This window comes from Salvelinus sp. IW2-2015, linkage group LG14, assembly GCF_002910315.2.
Source record: "Salvelinus sp. IW2-2015 linkage group LG14, ASM291031v2, whole genome shotgun sequence".
Taxonomy (NCBI): domain Eukaryota; kingdom Metazoa; phylum Chordata; class Actinopteri; order Salmoniformes; family Salmonidae; genus Salvelinus; species Salvelinus sp. IW2-2015.
The window spans coordinates 37,276,760-37,294,323 of record NC_036854.1 but is presented as its reverse complement, the minus strand read 5'-3'; positions in this window follow the sequence as shown (position 1 = coordinate 37,294,323).

Here is a 17,564-nt window from a genome sequence, read left to right as displayed (position 1 = left end):
TGTTGTGTGGATGACGGGCCAGACATTAGCAAACCAATAATGGTGAAGATTTCATAGATTAACACGTTGTAGTCTTTTGCTTGAAAACACACGTCAAACAACTAAACTTAGTTTAGCGGTGTAACTAATCTTTATAAACTACTGAAACACTTCATTTTTTACAATGACCAGGAAGAGATGGGCATTTCTCACTGGAAGCAGACCACTTATTCAGCCTGTCCTTACCAAGAATATTCCAGGCGTTCCAGGTTCAACGCCTCCCTGTCTCTCACCCATTGTGTCTTCCTCCCTCCCTGTCCTCTCCTACCCCATTGTTCTTCCTTCCCCTACCTGTCCCTCTCCTACCGCATTGTTCTTCCTCTCCCTCCCTGTCCCTCTCCTACCGCATTGTTCTCCTCTCCCTCCCTGTCCCTCTCCTACCCCATTGTTCTTCCTCTCCCTCCCTGGTCCCCTCTCCTACCCATTGTTCTTCCTCCCCCCCTGTCCCCCTCCTCCCATTGTTCTTCCTCCCCTCCCTGTCCCTCTCCTACCGCATTGTTCTTCCTCTCCCCCCTGTCCCTCTCCTACCCCATTGTTCTTCCTCTCCCTCCCTGTCCCTCTCCTACCGCATTGTTCTTCCTCTCTCCTCCCTGTCCTCCCTGTCCCTCTCCTACCCCATTGTTCTTCCTCTCCCACCCTGCCCTCTCCTACCCATTGTTCTTCCTCTCCCTCCCTGTCCCTCTCCTACCCCATTGTTCTTCCTCTCCCTCCCTGTCCCTCTCCGTACCCATTGTCTTCCTCTCCCTCCCTGTCCTCCCTGTCCCTCTCCTACCCCATTGTTCTTCCTCTCCCACCCCGTCCCTCTCCTACCCATTGTTTCTCCCCCCCCCCCTGCCCTCTCCTACCCCATTTCTTCCTCTCCTCCCTGTCCCTCTCCTACCCCATTGTTCTTCCTCTCCCACCCTGTCCTCTCCTACCCCATTGTTCTTCCTCTCCCTCCCTGTCCCTCTCCTACCCCATTGTTCTTCCTCTCCCACGCCTGTCCCTCTCCTACCCATTGTTCTTCCTCCCCCTCCCTGTCCTCTCCTACCGCATTGTTCTTCCCTCCCCTCCCTGTCCCTCTCCTACCCATTGTTCTCTCTCTCCCTCCCTGTCCTCTCCTACGCATTGTCTTCCTCTCCCTCCTGTCCCTCTCCTACCCATTGTTCTTCCTCTCCCTCTCCTGTCCCTCTCCTACCCATTGTTCTTCCTCCCCCCTCCCTGTCCCTCTCCTACCCCATTTGTTCTTCCTCTCCCTCCCTGTCCCTCTCCTACCGCATTGTTCTTCCTCTCCCTCCCTGTCCCTCTCCTACCCATTGTCCTCCTCTCCCACCCTGTCCCTTCTCCTATCCATTGTTCTTCCCCCCCTCCCTTCCCTCTCCTACCCCATTGTCTTCCTCTCCCTCCCTGTCCCTCTCTACCCATTGTTCTTCCTCTCCCATCCATGTCCCTCTCCTACGCCCCATTGTTTCCTCTCCCTCCCTGTCCCTCTCCTACCCATTGTTCTCTCCTCTCCCTCCCTGTCCCTCTCCCTACGGCCCTCCCCATTGTTCTTCCTCCTCCCTCCCTGTCCCTCTCCTACCCCATTGTTCTTCCTCTCCCTCCCTGTCCCTCTCCTCTTACTGTGCCTCTCCCACCTCATCATTCTTCCTATCCCACCCCGGCCCTCTCCTCTACCAACAGAGGCTTCTTTCATACCTCCCTCCTCCTAATGAACCCCTCCTGTACATCCTGTACCAGCACGCAGTGCTGCATGTCTATGGAGCGGGCCCAGAATACCAGCAGCAGGGTCGGGCCGCAGTGGAGAAGGTGAAAAGCTTCAAGTTCCTCTGCGTTCACATCACTGACAATCTTAAATGGTCCAACCACACAGACAGTGTTTGGAAGAAGGCGCAACATTACCTCTTCAACCTTTAGGAGGCTGAATAAATTTGGCTTGGCCCTAAGACCCTCACAAACTGTTACAGATGGACCATTGGGAGCATCCTGTTGGGCTGTATCACCACCTGGTACGGCAACTGCAAAGTCCGCAGGGCTCTCCATAGGGTGGTGCGTTCTGCCCAACGTATCACCTGGGGCACACTGCCTACCCTCCAGGACATCTACAGCACCCGGTGTCACAGGAAGGCCAAGAAGATCATCAAGGACCTCAGCCACCCGAGCCACGGCCTGTTCACTCTACTATCATTCAGAAGACGAGGTCAGTACAGGTGCATCAAAGCTGGAACCGAGAGACAGCTTCTATCTCAAGGCCATCAGACTGTTAAATAGTTACCACTAGGCCAGCCTCCGCCCAGTACCATGCCCTGAACTTTATTCACTGTCACTAGCCGGCTACCACCGGCTACCACCACTACTTACTCTACCATACACCGTAGAGGGGTGCTGCCTTATGTATGTAGTCATGGAACACCGGTCACATTAATAATGTTTACATACTGTTTTACCCACTTCATATGTATATACTGTATTCTAGTCAAGGCCATCKTATTCAACTATTGCTGTACATATACTATTCTATCCCACGTATTCTTGAGATATACTACATATTCTATCTGCTAAACATCTGCTAAATATGTGTATGCGACCAATACAATTTGATAKWTTTTTTTATATGGATGTCAGTCTATAACGCTGGGTTTATGGACACTGTAAGTGGTGTCTGTTAAGGCATTGAATCAAAATGATAGGGTGTGAGTGAGAGGTATGCACACTGGAATTTTTTTTATGCATGTTTGTTAAGGGGCTCCCCCGACAACCGGTTTTGACTAGATGGGATAAAGCTTTTGTCAGATTTGACTTTTTGTAGCAGGTTAGGAGAATTTACAAAGCAGGTTAGGATAKTTAAAGTAGCAGATTATGATAATTAGGTTAAGGTTATTAAAAACTTKTTGTGAATAGGGGGGCGCTGTTTTCACTTTGGAAAAAATCGTGCCCAAATTAAACGGCCTCGTACTCTGTTCTAGATCATACAATATGCATATTATTATTACTATTGGATAGAAAACACTCTGAAGTTTCTAAAACTGTTTGAATTGTGAAACAGAACTCATTTGGCAGCAAACTTCCATACAGGAAGTGAAAAATCTGAAAACGAGGCTCTGTGTCAGGGCCTGCCTATTCAACTGGCTTTTATTTATGGATCTGTATGCACTTCATACGCCTTCCACTAGATGTCAACAGGCAGTAGAAGGTTGAATGGGGTGTCTAGCTTGACGTGAGGCCGAATAAGAGCTTTTGAAGTGGCAGGTCCGGTCTTTTGTCAGTTTTCGACGGCGCGCAGGGGAACCTCACATTGTCTTCTGAAAAGCGTTCGGTATACACTACGAATTGCTCCGGCTCTCATTTTATTGGATACATATGAGAAGAACATCATGAAGTAGGATTTTCAACCGAGTTTGACCAGTTTATTCYACGTTTATTGGGAATTTTGGAATTTTTCGTTCCAAGCGCCAAGAGTTGATGGGCATGTTCGCGCCACAATGCTAGCCAAAGTTGCTAATTCGACAGAAAAAAATTGACATTCTAAAACCAAACAACGATTTATTCTGGACCTAGGACTCCTTGCACAACATTCTGATGGAAGATCAGCAAAAGTAAGAGAATATTTATGATGTTATTTCGTATTTTTGTGGTAAATGTTGGCTCCAACAAGGCGGAGAATATGTGAGCGCTGTGTCACAATACTGCATGCTGTATGTTGTACTAAAGTTATTTTTTTAAATCTAACACAGCGGTTGCATTAAGAACCAGTGTATCTTTCATTTGCTGTACAACATGTATTTTTTAGTAAAGTTTATGATGAGTTCTTTGGTTAGATTAGATGACTGTCCAAAATTTCTCCGGACAATTTGGTGAATTGTTGCTACGTATTCACAATGTATAACCACGATTTGCAGCTCTAAATATGCACATTTTCGAACAAAACATAAATGTATTGTATAACATGATGTTATAAGACTGTCATCTGATGAAGTTGTCCAAAGGTTAGTGATTAATTTTATCTATATTGCTGGGTTTTGTGAAAGCTATTTTGGCGGTGAATAAATGGTGTTGTGTGTTTGGCTATTGTGGTGAGCTTGAAATATACACTGCCCAAAAAAATAAGGGAACACTTAAACAACACAATGTACCTCCAAGTCAATCACACTTCTGTGAAATCAAACTGTCCACTTAGGAAGCAACACTGATTGACAAAAAATTTCACATGCTGTTGTGCAAATGTGCATGTGTCTGCTCAAACGGTCAGAAACAGACTCCATGAGGGTGGTATGGGGGCCCGACGTCCACAGGTGGGGGTTGTGCTTACAGCCAAACACCGTGCAGGACGTTTGGCATTTGCCAGAGAACACAAGATTGGCAAATTCGCCACTGGCGCCCTGTGCTCTTCACAGATGAAGCAGGTTCACACTGAGCACATGAGCACTTGTGACAGACGTGACAGAGTCTGGAGACGCCGTGGAGAACGTTCTGCTGCCTGCAACATCCTCCAGCATGACCGGTTTGGCGGTGGGTCAGTCATGGTGTGGGTGGCATTTCTTTGTGGGGCCGTACAGCCCTCATGTGCTCGCCAGAGGTAGCCTGACTGCCATTAGGTACCGAGATGAGATCCTCAGACCCCTTGTGAGACCATATGCTGACACATGCACATTTGTGGCCTGCTGGAGGTCATTTTGCAGGGTTCTGGCAGTGCTCCTCCTTGCACAAAGGCAGAGGTAGCGGTCCTGCTGCTGGGTTGTTGCCCTCCTACGGCCTCCTCCACGTCTCCTGATGTACTGGCCTGTCTCCTGGTAGCGCCTCCATGCTCTGGACACTACGCTGACAGACACAGCAAACCTTCTTGCCACAGCTCGCATTGATGTGCCATCCTGGATGAGCTGACTACCTGAGCCACTTGTGTGGGTTGTAGACTCCGTCTCATGCTACCACTGAGAGTGAAAGCACCACCAGCATTCAAAAGTGAACAAAACATCAGCCAGGAAGCATAGGAACTGAGAAGTGGTCTGTGGTCACCACCTGCAGAATCACTCCTTATATTGGGGGTGTCTTGCTAATTGCCTATATTTCCACTTTTGTCTATTCCATTTGCACAACAGCATGTGAAATGTATTGTCAATCAGTGTTGCAGTGGACAGTTTGATTTCACAGAAGTGTGATTGACTTGGAGTTACATTGTGTTGTTTAAGTGTTCCCTTTATTTTTTGAGCAGTGTATATTGTGTTTTCGCTGTAAAACACTTAAAAAATCGGAAATATTGGCTGGATTCACAAGATGTTTATCTTTCATTTGCTGTACACCATGTATTTTTCATAAATGTTTTATGATGAGTATTTATAATATTTCACGTTGCTCTCTGTAATTATTCTGGCTGCTTTGGTGCTATTTGTGATGGTGGCTGCAATGTAAAACTACGATTTATACCTCAAATATGCACATTTTCGAACAAAACATAAATGTATTGTATAACATGATGTTATAAGACTGTCATCTGATGAAGTTGTTCAAYGTTAGTGATTAATTTTATCTCTATTTCTGGGTTTTGTGAAAGCTACCTATGCGGTGGAAACATGGTGAAAACATGCCGTTGTGTGTTTGGCTATTGCGGTTAGCTAATATAAATACATATTGTGTTTTCGCTGTAAAACATTTTAAAAATCGGAAACGATGGCTGGATTRACAAGATGTTTATCTTTCATTTGCTGTATTGGACTTGTGATTTCATGAAATTATATTATATGATATCCCTGTCGCGTTAGGCTAGGCTATGCTAGTCAGCTTTTTTGATGAGGATGCTCCCGGATCCGGGATGGGTATCACTGAAAGGTTGAAAGGGTTAGGGTTAACTAAAATGCAACAACAACAAAAAATCTGCTTTTGACATTAATTTGACAAAAGCMGATTCGCTTATAGAAATGACTTTGACAACCCTATAACTACTGTATGATCCGCGGGCCTACAGAAGAGCATGATCTGGATGATCTAGATTCATGAATTGGTTGTCTCAACAGTATCACTGCACTGGCCCTAGCTCTTGGTTCTTCTCTCTTGGTTCTTCTTCTTCTCCTAGAGTGGGGATTAAACAACTGTGAATAGGAATGCTGACTTTCCCCCCAGCTTAGGTCGGCCTTCCCTTCTTGCAGCTAGCTAGCGCACCAAACCCCTTTGTAAATTAAAACARATCCTGGGGGCTGGGAGGTGCCCCTTCTCCTTTTTTCACACTTTTGAAATATGTAAGGGTAGACTTAGTCATATGTCTTGTTTGTGGTAGACCACAAGATCCCCTTCATTTTAATGACGTTTCAAACGATGAATCACTTGATTGGGAAGGAATTTACACACAGAAGAATGATGTAATTGTTTAGTATTTGTGTGTTGTTTCGTTTAAGTGCATATGGGAACACCCATTGCTTTCAGCCCTGTCCAAACCCCTTTTAGGAAGTAAGCACTCTCATTTCTTCAGAGAAACCATAATGTATATGCTTCCACACACATTTCTATTTCAGCTAAAGTACTGGTAATCCTGCTTTGGCTGCAGTACTCTCTGCCCTGTCTTCTGGCTTGCAGACGCTTTTGATCTTTCTTTTTTCCACCTCGCCCAATCCACTGGTTAAAGCCATGCTGCCCTTTCTCAAGTACCAATTATCTCTGTCTAATACTGGGCCCCTCCTAGAGATATGTGGGGATCATATGGACCCATACAGAGCCGGCCACAGTCATTAGCGACATAGGCGGTTGCCTAGGGCCCTAGACCTCTAGGGGGTCCCCGACCAATAACACATATCTATCTATATACAGTACATGACCAAAAGTATGTGGAAACGTGCTCATCAAACATCTCATTCCAAAATCATGGGCATTAATATGGAGTTGGTCCCCCTTTGCTGCTACATCATACTCCACTCTTCTGGGAAGGCTTTCCACTAGATGTTGGAACATTGCTGCGGGGACTTTCATTCAGCCACAAGAGCATTAGTGAGGAAGGGCACTGATGTTGGGCGATTAGGCCTGGCTCACAGTCGGCATTCCAATTCATCCCAAAGGTGCTCGATGGGATTGAGGTCAGGGCTCTGTGCAGGCCAGTAAAGTTCTTCCACACCGATCTCGACAAATCATTTCTCTATGGACCTCGCTTTGTGCARYGYGGRATTGTCATGCTGAAACAGGAAAGGGCCTTCCCCAAACTGTTGCTACAAATTTGGAAGCACAGGATCATCAGGCATGTCATTGTATGCTGTTGCTTTTAGATTTCCCAACAGATTGTAAATTAAAGATAAACATTTTTGCTAAGAGTATTATTATATAATATTGATCAATTGACTATGACTTTTCAGATCACCCAGCTGTGCTATTTGCAMATTTAATTCCAGGTAAATGTTGCAATTCTTCAGCCATTTCTGAACCAGTACCAAAACAAATGATCTAATGATTCTGTCTCTTTGCAGAAAAATCTGCAAAGCTGSGATGGTTGTATCRCCCATATATATAACATTCTATTGGATGCAATAATTTTRTWATAATAAWTWAAATTGAAAAACYTAAAGTTTGAATCTGCCGTTGTTTTGTGTATCAATTCATAAACCATYGGGTCTCAATTTACWGTTGATAGGTAGAATACGGGCCACCTGAGTGGCGCAGCGGGRCCCCAAAAGGCTAGGGCCGGCCCTGGAACCATACATCTGGACCACAACAGGGGTCTCCTCCAACACTTGGCAGGGGTCACGGCATATGACTCCTGGGTTGTGTTGGGTGACATGGACTGTTTTCTTAAAATGAAATGTTAATGTAACCCCTCTCTACCCTTTCCCATTAGATTATACACCAACTGAACCCTCATTGGATTCCCTTTTCACCCCTCCTTTTCTGAGCAGATATATTAGATCTCTATGGTAAACTTTGTCTAGTCAACTCTGCCGTTTTACTAGGATTGGTTAGAAATGGAGAACACGTTAACTTAAACATATTTCTCTGTACTGTCAAAATAAATATTGCCATCATCTTGGGTGAAAAGTTAACTTCCAGACACTGTATTTGACAGTTTGAAGCTGGTCCTCTTTGTAAATAATATCTAAAGCGGACAGGAGTTGGACATGCAGAGGCTTGACGCTCACATATTTCATGAAATTTGAGAGTAGAGTACCCTACAATTCCACTTTTCTCCTGCTACAGGGCTGAAAACAGATGACATCACAGTTGATGTAGATTTCAGTGAAGTTTCCCTTTCCTGGAGCGAGGAGGTAAGGTATGGGATGACCGATCCATCTTAACAAAATAGTTACTTTCCTATTGACTATTCTCTGTTACAGCAATCAGTATAGATAAAATAAAAAACACAAATGAACAGAGTATTATGTCGTTACTGTACCTTCATGTTTTCTCTTTCAGCATAAGCTTGTCTTTCTTGGGGTAACAGGTGAAAATGTCTGGAGCTGTCATCAACTGGAATGTAAGAGCAGAACAAGAAGCCTGAACTTTAAAATAACAATCAGTCACATATTTTTWATCTCCCTTCACTGTACTAGAGTCAGTCAGTCAGAGCCAACAGGAGCTTCATTTTAGGAGGGATATACTGAAGGGAATGAGAGAAACATGTATGGAAGTACTACAACGAGGCAGACAGTTTAATACATTTCAGAGAGACACTGTGCTCCTGCTTGCTGTTTGCGGTCTAGGCCAGGTTAATGTAAAGCTCGTTATGACAACTGTTGACGTAAAAAATGAAATAACAATTGACCGATTGATTGACTGTATCTACAGGTTACCAAAATGAGCACCAATGTTATTGGATCAGGCAGAAAACAGTTGGAGGGGGGGGGGATAAACATGCACCTACTTCTCTTTCTTTATTAGAACTCCTCGCCGCGGACGGTTCTGATCAAAAGTTTCTCTTTGCCACTAATTGTTGATTACAGATCTAGGGGTAATATGAGGGTGCCTCAGAGTGCAACCAGCCATTATCTGACTGGCAGAATGCCTGACCATGCCAGGTAGGCTTGTGGCTCCACATGGAAGGCAGGTGATACACTGTCATACACTTCATTGTATACAGCATACTGTGTTACATTAAAGACATATTGGGTAATGACGACACAATAAACCTTATTATTGCGGGGTATTCTAACACTTTTTAAATCTCACGCTGACATTTATGTAATGACAATTGTTCACTGCAGTGGGAGATAGAATTTGATGGCGATTAAAAACAGGGAAGACTAGGGTCAAATAGTCACCTGGAAGTTAATAGGAAAATACACACAGAGCAAGCTGAAACGTGTGTCTTATCTAACCATACACCTGCAGAAGTGAAGGTCTCTTTTTTTGTAAATAATCATTTTTCCTCATTCTTTCTGCCCATTTGCTTTTTGGCAGCACACTCAATCACAACACGGGGCTTGTGGTGGAAGGTGGAAGTGAGCCCTGGCGCTGGTGCTGGAGGCAACGAGGGGGGCATTGCTGGGATGACACAGCCCAGACGTGGCAGAGCAGGTCTGGGCAATACAGAGACAGGCAGCAGTCCAACGCTGGAGGTAGTGAACCAACCAACACGAAGTGGAAGCCTTGATCCTTGACCCCAACATGTTTCACCTACAGGCTGAGAGGTCAAAGGCCCTAGAGACAGCTGCACACCAACAGAGACGCTGCAGCACCATGATAACACTACGCTGGTTGAAATCATGTAGTCCCTGCAGCATAGAGGTAGTTCTAACAACCCCATTCAGAGTGGAAGGAAAGTCCACCAAGGGATTTTTCATTAAAACAATCCGGGTGACTATGCAATTACAGCGACCATGTTTAGACAAGATTGTGATTTCTGAAAACCATGATTGCAGCTACCCGGCTATCAACGTGTGAGATTTGGTTTAATTTTGGGAGCGTTTGGAGGGTAACGATGTGATTATGCTGCACAGAGAGAGTACCTCCCTATTACTGCTGTTAAAGAGCTGTGTCTTTCTTTCAGGCATTCCAAACAAGGACTTAAACAATCTCCCAGTGACACTGTTCATATTTAAGCTACTCCTATTCTCCACATTTTCCGTGTTTGCCAGACACCATCAATACTTTGATTCGTTTCACTCACAATGTGAGTAAAAGTCAGATTTTACTCAACTAAGACAACTTTGGCATGTTGGTTTGTGTCTGAACGGCGCCTAGCCATTGCCTTGACATGCTGAGAGAGAGAGAGGTGTATAGGCTTCATCACTCAATTTGACAATGCACTATGAGGTAAGATTTAGCAGCTCAAGGCCAAAAACACCCTCCTTTGAAGCTTAGGTACCAGGTATGTAAGTCAGTAGCCTCGCAAGAGCCTTAGCTTGTGCCAACCAGAATGGCTAATAGGAGTCTATCTACTGTAACATGAGGCAGCTTGAAGTACACCACCTGGACAGGACGCTAGTCTATCACAGCGCTTTACCTCCAATCTAGCTCCTTAGAGACCCATCCGGTCCCATTTTTACAGTCTTTGGTATGACTCAGCCAGGACAGCCACTCTTACCACTATTCCACTCACCTCAGTAACATTGCATGTCAAATAAAACAATTGACTAGCAGCACTCCTTTCACTGTTTATTTCTGTTTCAGGTGTTTGGATAGAAGACACACTTGTCAGTATGAAGGATGGAGTGAATTGATCCTCTTGGTAAAATAGGATTGGGTGGCATAATCCCATAGTAGAGCAGCATGCAGGAAGAAAGAACAGTGTTAATGCTTTTCTTCCTCAAGGGGAGAGACTAAATGGTCTGAGCAGATTAGTTAAACAAGCCRACTGAGACTGCTGCTGTTCTCCTCTGCGCTCAGTACGCTGCTGGAGATGGGTTCTCTTCTTCTTCATCTTCATCTTCTTCTCTGATACTGAAAACAACTTCTCCAAATAACGGAGACATTTATTTGTGTTGAGATCAGCCTACTTCTGATAGCCTTTGTAAAAAAGTACCTTGGAGGATTCTTGCTATATATTCGGTATATAGGCTACTATACATGAATATCCTGTTCTGGCATTGGGTCCTAGACATACAATTCAGGGCTTTCCCAAGTACAATCTCAATGACACTTAACAATGATGGCCACTTTTCTTGGGAAAAACCCCATATCATATAACAACTAAATCACAGGTAGACTAGCATCATGATACAACTACAGCAGTTTGCTTATCGTGTCGCATTTGGAGAGGGCTAGATCCTCTTTCTCAGGGGGTTCACCTGTGCTAAAGAATAGTGTTTTACAGTGCATTACAGCAACCTCTGAGTAAATGTCACTCATTATCGTTCATGCCTATGTGGCAGATGGAGACTCTAGGTGAGCAGTACAGAGAGTCCATTGTAGCCCGTGTCAGGAGCAGCCTTCATGACTGGGGCCTTGTTGGAAGAGAAAATACTGATTCCATGTGAGGGCCGAAAATGCACCTCAAAATAGAGGTCAGTGGAGAGGCTCTATACCATGTCCCAACCTTACCCCCACCATGCCAAGATGGCTGCCTTCTCTATGCACACACTCAAACAAAAAACGACATAATGTACCGTATATGCCTGATAAGATAAACCTTAACGGCCAGACTTGGCCGATGAGTGATTAGGCTACCTTTCAACTGAGATTCACTTAGAAAAATTGGCAATAAAAAGGATCCATTTTTTGTTTACCAGGTAAGTTGACTGAGAACACATTCTCATTTACAGCAACCACCTGGGGAATAGTTACAGGGGAGAGGCAATGAATGAGCCAATTGGAAACGATGATTAGGTAGCCATGATGGTGTGAGGGCAAGATTGGGAATTTAGCCAGGACACCAGGGTTAACAGCCCTGTTCCCCAGGCACCGCAGACATTGATGTCAATTATGACAGCACCCCACACCTCTCTGATTCAGAGGGGTTGGGTTAAATGCAGAAGATAGATTTCAGTTGAATAACTGACTAAGTATCCCCCTTTCCCTACACTTATGACAAGTGCCATGGGACCTTTGGTGACCACAGAGAGTCAGAACACCCGTTTAACATCCCATCCAAAAGACAGCACCCAACACAGGATAATGTCCAAAATCACTGCCCTGGGACATACAATTGTATTATTTTTTAGACCAGAGGAAAGAGCGCCTCCTACTGTCTTTGTTACCTTCCAGCAGCATCTGTTCTCCCATCCAGGGACCAAACAGAACCAACCCTGCTTAGCGTCAGAAGCGAGCTAGCAGTGGGATGCAGGATGGTATTCTTCTGGTGGTAGGCTGCTGGATACAAATGATCATAATTATACATGTTTTTTTTCTTGTTTCTTGTTGAGGTAGCTAAGTTAGACCTAGTTAGATTAGCAATGTTAGACCCTTTAAACTATGTCTATGTTGCTATTGGGAGACACATTTTACTGTTGTGCTTCAACATGCTGAAACTATTTGATAGCCTGAACATCTATTTGGTGTTTTCAAAAAGTACCTTATGTTTGTTCGAACTTCTCGTCTTACAGGCAATGATAAACTCTGATACAATGCAGCAAGATCCCCTGGACAAATCCTGGGTCTTTTTTTCTACTGTAATTTGTTGGTATGATCTCAGTGTCACCGAGAAGTAATTGTCAGTATGAAACCATAACTCCATATCTCAGCTCGCTGTGGTCTCCCCAGACTGAGACAACATATGTCAAACAAGGACTTCATGAGTTGATTAGAGAGGCAGTGTCTGAAAATGTCAATGTCTGGTACGAAGGCCTACGCTTGTCATTTCACAATGTTGTGACGTATTTAGTCCGTACTATTGGGGGCCTCATATAGAGCTTTACTATCAAGAGGGTGTGGTCCGAAATTAGCTTAGATTTTTTTCAATTCTTGGATAACATAATTGGATCTAACTACCCATTTATTTATTCACATGTTAACTCCAACATTAGGGAGTGAATTTTGGCCATTTCTAACAAATATATATATTTTTCTTCCTATCCTTCCTTGTCAATACCATGGCCACGTAGAATGGCACTACTTTATACCTCACCCACAGGGTCGCTTAGTGACCAAATAAAAGGAACTCAGTCTGAGATTTTAGGAACTCAGTTGGGGTCTAAACTTACTGTTGAGAGTTAGAATAGTAGAATACACAAGGTGCCAGCTATCTAAACTTGTGCCCAGGGGCCCTGATCTCCAGGAGGCCCCCATTGATTGTGTTAGTGACTCTCACTCAGATACGCTATATATACAAAAGTATGTGGACACCCCTTCAAATTAGTGGATTCGGCTATTTCAGCTACACCTGTTGCTGACAGGTGTATAAAATRGAGCACACTGCCATGCAATCTCCATAGACACACATTGGCAGTAGAATGGGCTTACTGAAGAACTCAGTGTCTTTTAACGTGGCACCATCATAGGATGCCACCTTTCCAACAAGTTAGTTTGTCTACTTTCTGCCCTGCTAGAGCTGCCCCAGTCAACTGTGCTGTTATTGTGAAGTGTAAAAGTCTAGGAGCAACAACGGCTCAGCTGCAAAGTGGTAGGCCACACAAGCTCACAGAATSGGACTGCCAATCTCTGAATCACGTAGCGCGTGAAAATTCTCTGTCCTCGGTTGTAACATTCACTACTGAGTTCCAATCTGCCTCTGGAAGCAACATCAGCACAAGAACTGTTCATCTGGAGCTTCATGAAATGGGTTTCCATGGCCGAGCAGTCGCACACAAAACAAAAATCACCATTCAAAATGCTAAGCGTCGGCTGGAGTGGTGTAAAGCTCACCGCCACTGGGACTCTGGAGCAGTGGAAATCCGTTTTCTGGACTGATGAATCACGCTTCACCATCTGGCAGTCCAACGGACAAATCTYGGTTTGGCGAATGCCAGCAGAACGCTACCTGCACGAATCCATAGTYCCAACRMTAAAGTTTGGTGAAGAACGAATAATGGTCTGGGGCTGTTTTTCATGGTTTGGGCTCGGCTCCTTAGTTCCAGTGAAGAAAAAATGMWTATGCTACAGCATACAATGACATTCTATARGATTCTGTGCTTCCAACTTTATGGCAACAGTTTGGGGAAGGACCTTTCCTGTTTCAACATGACAAATTGCCTTGTGTACAAAGCGAGGTCCATACAGAAATGGTTTGTCGAGATTGGTGTGGAAGATTTTGACTGGCCTGCTCAGAGCCCTGACCTCAACCCCATCAAACACCTTTGGGATAAATTGGAATGCCAACTTTGTGCTTAATCGCCCAACATCAGTTCCGACCTCACTAATGCTCTTGTGGCTGAATGGAAGCAATGTTCAAATATCTAGTGGAAAGCCTTCCCAGAAGAGTGGACTCCATTTTAATGCCCATGATTTTGGAATGAGATGTTCGACGAGCAGGTGTCTACATACTTTAGGTCATGTAGTGTATACGAACATGGCATAAGTCATTGTAAATTGTGTAGAATTGCAGTAAATTTGCTTTGAAATTGCAATATTTTCTATCCGTCCCAAAATGATGATCAGGGCCCCAAAAAGTCTAGGGCCGGCCATGCTCACCCACTCCCATATGGACAGGAAAGGGAAGCCAATAAATGAACACATCAATTGCCTTGAATATTTCTCCAAAGGGAGAATATACCGGAATAACACAGGATTTAGTTCATTCATCATTGATTATCACTAAMGCCCCTTGAAACACAAGGAGGATATGGTCCTAACATGGATAACATCTAGGACWGGACTTTGTCTGTCTGCAGTCAGTCATACTATACTGGCTTCTAGTGTAGTTAGTGCATGTAGCCAGGCTAAGAGACATGAAATCAGGAAAACAGAGATTCCAGCACAGAAACCACAATCTCATTCAAATAAATGAAGATGAAATAAATACRGGGACAATATCAATTTGTATATGACTGTTGGCCTCAGTACAAAACTTTAGGGCACTAATTTCTTAATTCTCTCCCTGGTCGAAGCAGTGTAGGCCACCTTTCCCGGTTCAGTTCTGTTGTTGAAAGCAGATTGAACACAGAGCAAAGAAGGGATGAAAAAGATAAACCCTTTTCAAAGAGTCCTGCCTGGCGTAGATTTTTTTCCATCAAAAGAAGTGAAGCACATCTGCATGGCACATTACTGTGGAAAACCATTGGAGCAGGAGAGTTCATATCCTCTGGACATGCTTCTCATTATACTCTCTGAGATTAACTAAATGTGTGATAACACAGATATGGCCCTGTTTTGCCCCATTTAATAACATGCAACCCATGTAATAGTATGTCATTATTAAATATTGGTTGTAATCCTACAAATACCTTKATTGTGTGTGGCTAACTCAGCTAGGCTGCATCTTATAGGCACCCTATTTCCTATAGAGTGCACTTTTGACCAGCAGGATAAGATAAAAAAAATCTTAAAATACCTAAAAAACTACTAATTTCATGCATAAAGGTCTTATTGTGTTAAAACAACACAAATACAAACCCAKCCTGTGAACACCATGGAAACCGCACTCCCAGTTCGCCACTTCCTGTCCAGGCTAATGAAAGGACAATGTATCATGGATAGAAACTACAGTTTCCATAAAGGCCATTATAAACACACTGTCTGGCCCCTACTTACCTGAGGGTACTCTCTCCCCTACCTAGATCCAGTTCTCCCATAATGAAAGACCTCAGTCTGAGGCTGGGGATGACCTGGTTTACTGTTTGGGTCTGGGCTGGGGTTGCTGCACCAACGACCTGCTGAAGGAGCACTCAGGAAACTTGAACAAGCTCAGAAATATGGAACCTAGAACCTTTGGAATACGGAACCTATTTTAATATCCCTCTCTCTCTCTGCAACTGGATATTGAACTTCCTGACTCCCCAGGTGGTGAGGGTAGGCAACATTACTTCCCCCACGCTGAATCTCAACGCGGGGGCCCCACAGGGGTGTGCGTTTAGTCCCCTCTACTACCTGTTCACCGACGACGGCGTGGCCACGCACGACTCCAACACCATCATCAAGTTTGCTGACGACATAGCGGTGGTAGGCCTGATCACCGGTGAGAATGAGACAGCCTACAGGGAGGATGTCAGTGATCTGGCATGGCACTACTTAGGGTGGTGCGTACAGCCCAGTATATCACTGGGGCCGAGCTCCCTGCCATCCAGGACCTCTATAACAGGCAGTGTGAATGGAAGGCCCAGAAAAGACTCCAACCACCCAAGCCATAGACTGTTCTCTCTGTTTCCGAAAGGCAAGCGGTCCCGGAGCGTCAAGTCTGACACCAACATGCTTCTGAACAGCTTCTATTGCCAAACCATAAGACTGCTAAATAGCTAACAAAATGGCAACATGGACTATCTGCATTGACCCTTATATTTTTATTTTAGGCTCTACACACACACACACACACACACACACACACACACACAGTCTTGTACAGCTAACCTTGTGGGGATGTACAATTCAGTCCCATTCAAAATCCTATTTTCCCTAACCCCTAACCCTAATCCTAACCCGTACTCTTACCCTAACCTTAACCTTAACCCTAACCCTAACCCTAACCCAAAAACCTAAACTTTATCCTAACCCTAGCTCCTAACCAAAAGCTAACCTAGCCTCCTAACCTTAATTTTTAACTTAATTCTAACCCTAACACTAATTCTAACCTTAACCCTAAACCCCTAGAGATAGCATTTGACTTGTGGGGACTAACAAAATGTCCCCAGCTGGTCAACTTTCTGTTCGTTTACTATTCTTGTAGGGACTTCTGGTCCCACAAGAATAGTTAAACACATCCACACACACACACCACACACACACACACAACACACACACACCACACACACACACACACACACACACCACACACACACACACACACACACACACACTTCATTTGCTCACACAAACATAACAAGCACCACATTCATACTGACTCTCCACACACGCACACACACTCAGTATATCATAATATACGCTGCTGCTACTCTGTTTATCATATCTCCCGATGCCTAGTCACCTTACCCTAGACATACTGTATCTACTCCTACTACAGCAAAGGTGCTATCTTAGAAAATGTTCTATCTAAAACCATAAAGGGTTCTTTGTCTCTCCCATAGGAGAACCTTTCTAAGAGTGTACCACTCCAGTATCCCTGCACATTGTAAATATGGTACTGGCACTGATCCTGGAACTAGCTTACTACTTTCTTGTGTTATTTTTATTTATTTTTCTTGTGTGTTTTTGTTCTACTTTACTTATAGTATAATATTTTTTACTACTGATACTGATTACAGCATTGTTGGGAAAGAGCTTGCAAGAAAGGCATTTCAGTGTACTTATGCACATGACAATAAAACTTGAAACTTGAATAAGGACCTTCTCAGAGGACTTCTAAACTGCTGGTCCCAGATCTTTGAGCTGTTCTACCAACTCCTAAGTTCGTTGTGTGAGTATTATAGATGAACAGATCTGCAACCAGCAGGCTGTGGGATCTCTGCTGAAGTTCCCCCCCACTGTTAAGAAAGTGACTGAGAGATGTCAGATCTGAAACATCTGCTCCACATAGCTCTAAACTTAAAAGTGGGCAACTCAGTTCACCCCTCAAAGAAGAACCAATGTGACATTTTCTGAAATAATGATGCAAT